The sequence below is a fragment of the Nyctereutes procyonoides genome, unplaced genomic scaffold (genome assembly GCF_905146905.1).
Source record: "Nyctereutes procyonoides isolate TBG_1078 unplaced genomic scaffold, NYPRO_anot_genome, whole genome shotgun sequence".
NCBI classification, from domain to species: Eukaryota; Metazoa; Chordata; class Mammalia; order Carnivora; family Canidae; genus Nyctereutes; species Nyctereutes procyonoides.
Window position 1 is genome coordinate 4,670,274 of NW_026575128.1, and position 4,366 is coordinate 4,674,639.

The following is a 4,366-nucleotide window of genomic DNA, read 5'->3' on the forward strand; positions in this document are numbered from 1 at the left end:
GGCCTCTCCGTGTGTTTGTCTGGGGGGTGGGGGGGGAGAAGGAGTGACCGGGAGCCTCAGGCCCTCGCAGCTCCTCTGTGCAGGGCAAAGGAGGAAGCCCCTGGGCCTCGGGGTGGGAAGTCTCTGGAGACCGGGGATCCTCACCGCCGCCAGCCTCCCCACTGCAGGCCAAGGGTTGTTTCCTCCCGGGTGGGGGCGGGAGGGGTTTAGGGGAGATCCCGATCGGGGAGTGGAGCTGGCAAGGGGTTCCCCTGGCCCGTGCAAACCGCGCCCCCCATAGCGCGTCCAAAATCCCGCAGAGCACCCGGGGCGGATCCCCAGTCTGGGCCCGGACCCTCGGCCCCCTTCCCCCTCTTCCCCAGGATTAGCGGAGGCGGCCCGGGATCCGCTCGCGGCCGCACGTTTTTTGCCAAAAAAGGCAAGGATGCAGCTGCACGCGCCGCGGGAACATCTGGATCCGATTCCCGGCATGAATGGGTCACGGCCCCGCCCCCCTGATTCAGGGGGTGGAGGCGGGAACGAGCGAGGGGGGTTGTCCCCCAAAGTGGGGAGATGGGGCGGAGCGCTGCTCCCCCGGCCCCTGCCCCGCCCTCGGCCCCGACGGCCGGAGGCGCGCAGTGCGCACTGGCGGGGGCGCTCCGGGGCGCGCCCTGGGGTGGGGCCCGCGCCCATCCCCTGCGGGAGGTGTCTCCTACTAAAGCCTCCCAGAAATCCTCTGGGCAGGGCATTTTTCCATTTCTCAGAGGTGGAGACTCCACTTGTCCATTCCCCAAAGTCCCCTAGGTAACCACAGGTGGATTCCTGCCCCCCCCCCCCCATTCAATCCTAAACTTTCTGAGGCTGTGGTTGGTTGACATTTTCTTTTTTCTTTTATAGGATTAACTAATGGGATTTGTTTATTTTTTTTATTTTATTTTTATTTTTTTAATGTTGGAGTTCAATGGTTGACATTTTCTTCTTTTTTTAAGATTTTATTTATTTATTCCTGAGAGACACACACAGAGAGAGGCAGAGACACAGGCAGAGGGAGAAACAGGCTCCACGCAGGGAACCTGATGTGGGATTGGATTCCGGGTCCCCAGGACCAGGCCCTGGGCTGAAGGTGGCGCTAAACTGCTGAGACACCCAGGCTGCCCCAACAGGTGACATTTTCAACAAAGCTTTACAGACACCCACCATGTGTGCTTATCGTTCATAATCACACGTTTACACTTTTGTCTCTCTCTCCCACCAGCTTCTACGAGGATGGGGCTCGCACCCGCCTTGCTCACCCCTGTATTCTCAGCTCCCGGCATTTACTACTTGTTCAATAAATACTTGCTGAGGAAGAGTAGTCCAAGCACAGCGAACAGCTGGTGCAAAGAACTGGAGGCCTGAAAAAATATATATATATGGTGCTTTGGGGAAGCAGCGAGTAATTTCATTTGGAGAAAATGCCAAGAGACCGAAATGGCAGGCAGAGGCCAGGTCACGAAAAAAATAAATGCCAAGTTAAACAGACCTCACCCTGCGGGTAAAGCAGCCAGTGGAAATGTGTAAGCAGGGGCATAAGATGATCACTCTGGGTACAGCATGAATAATGGATTGCAGGGGTAAGAGGAGCAGGCTCTGATGGAAGCTGGTGCACTGGTGGAGGAGAGAGAGAAAAGAGGCCAGGGGCATCGGGGGTGGAAAAGACAGGATTTGGTGACTGGTTTGGGAGACTGGAGGAGGAGAAGAAGGTTTTAGAGGGAGGAAGGGAAATGGTTCTGCTTAAGTGGCCTACCCACCTAGGAGGAAGAGGCATACAGGTACCATGTCCTTGATTTCAAGGCAAACATTTTTCAGATTTAACATCTCAGAAACTCAGATGCGACTGTAAAATCAAAGATGTGACATAGTTTGATAATTTTTTGTTTCCTTCTTAGTGGAATATAATATAATGGCGGGATTAACATTTGATGGCATCTCATATTTGATGAAATATGGTAGATTCCAAACTCTACCAAACACACACATACACACACAGTCTCTCTGATCTTTTTAAAATTTTTTTTAACTATAACTTTTTTTAAAGATTTTATTTATTCATGAGAGACACAGAGAGAGAAAGAGAGAGAGAGAGGCAGATACACAGGCAGAGGGAGAAGCAGGTTCCATGCAGGGAGCCTGATATGGGACTCGATCCTGGGACTCCAGGGTGAAGGCAGGTGCTAAACCACTGAGCCACCCAGGGATCCCCAAGTCTCTCCAATCTTGAATGGAGATTTCCCTTCTTGTTTCTAGTGGTGCAGGAAAAGCCTCTGGTGAGGAGTTTGGCCAGGGGTACTCTTCCAAAGGTTGAGATCTTGCTTAAATTTGTAGACGTAAATATAACCCTCACAACACCCCCATGAGCAGGCACAACAAGAGTCATTATCCCTGTGTTATTTTTCAAACTTAAAAAAAAAAAAAGGCAATGCATTCTTACTGTAGAAAAAAATGGAGACTCACCAAAAAGTAAAAAGCATAGGTAAATCACTAATAATTTCTTGACTCGTTCTTTTTTGTTAAGCATGCATGTGCATATACATATTTTTGAGTTTTAAGTTTATTTATTTATTTTTTAAAGATTTTATTTACTTATTCATGACAGACACAGAGACAGAGACACAGGCAGAGAGAGAAGCAGGCTCCATGCAGGGAGCCCGACACGGGACTTGATCCCGGGTCTCCAGGATCACGCCCTGGGCTGAAGGGAGTGCTAAACCACTGAGCCACCCGGGCTGCCCTTTATGTTTATTTTTTTAAATGAAAAGCTAATTTATGTGTATGTTAAGAAAAAAATCTTTCATGCCGGGTGTACACAAAGAAAAATTTCCCTCCTGTACCAGATCTTTGGAGTTCTCTCCTCTTAAACAACAACTGCTGTTTACTGTTACTTGGATATCCTCAGAGAAATAATCTCCTTGTGCATCTATTTTTACACACATTATTATGCATCGAGATCCTTTTCACTTTGTGTGACCATCTTTTCACTGAATTCACATAGATTTTTTTCAACAGCTTTATTGAGGAATAAGTTACATACCCCAAAATGCACCCACTTAGAGTGTACAACTCAATTACTTTGAGCAAATTTAATAGAGTTCATGGAACAAGTATCGGCACAATCCAATTTTAGAACGTTTCTATCACCACCAAATTTGCTGTCACTTCCAATCTCACATGCAGCCACGGAAAACCACTCGTCTACTTTCTGCCTCCATAGATTTGCCTTTCTGGACATTTCATCTCAATATGCCGGATGTCGTTTTTTTGCGTACGGCTTCTTTTGCTTAGCAGGATGTTTTCATGGTTCATCCATATTGTAGCATTCCTTTATTGCTGAACAATATCCCACTGTATGGATACACCACATTTTATTTAACTGTTCATCAGTTAATAGATGTTGGGCCTGGGACCTGTTTTTGTTGACTGCAAATAACACTATGACTGTTTAAATACATGCACATAGGGGCTCCTGGGTGGCTCAGTGGTTGAGCGTCTGCCTTCAGCCCAGGTCGTGATCCTGGGGTGCTGGATCAAGTCCCACATCGGGCCCCCTGCATGGAGCCTGTTTCTCCTCCTGCCTACATCTCTGCCTCTCTCTCTGTGTCTCTCATGAACAAATAAATAAAATCTAATGAATAAATGAATAAATGAATACATGCACATGATTTCATTTCTGCACCTAGAAACTTGCATTCTTTTTTTTATTATTATTTTTATTGACTGTGTAGCATTTTGCCGCTTGGCTATGCCATTTTTTAATTCAACCAGTCCCCCCTGCTTACGGACAACTAGGCTTTCTCTGCATGCGAATTTCTTAAACAAACAGAAAGGATGGCTGACAAGGACACGGAGGTCTAGGGAAGGGGGAAAATAACGTTGTCAGAAGTCACACTGAAAGTTGGGCAGCCCTGGTGGCTCAGCGGCTTAGCGCAGCTTGTGACCCTGGAGACCTGGGATCGAGTTCTGCATCGGGCTTCCTGCATGGAGCCTGCTTCTCCCTCTCTCTCTCTCTGTCTCATAAATAAATAAAATTAAAAAAAAAAAAAGTCACGCTGAAAGCTAAGGACTCCCGCAACTCATGTTCTTCATCTACTCCTCGGTCTAGGATGGGCCTGCCCCGCCCCCCAAGCTCAGATTCCTGCATTTCTGCGCGCCCCCGAGGAGCACCTGCAAATCGCGTGGCGTCGCTCCGCCGTCCTCCGGCCGGCAGGGGGCGCGCTGCTGCCACCTCGCTAGCTCGGTCCGCGCGCTCCCAGCGAGGCTCCCCGCGCTTCGGGTCCCCGAGGCGCTTCCGGCGCCCGCGGAACCTTGGTGCCGCCGGACACTCAGCGTGGGGGGGGAGGGCGGGCGCGCA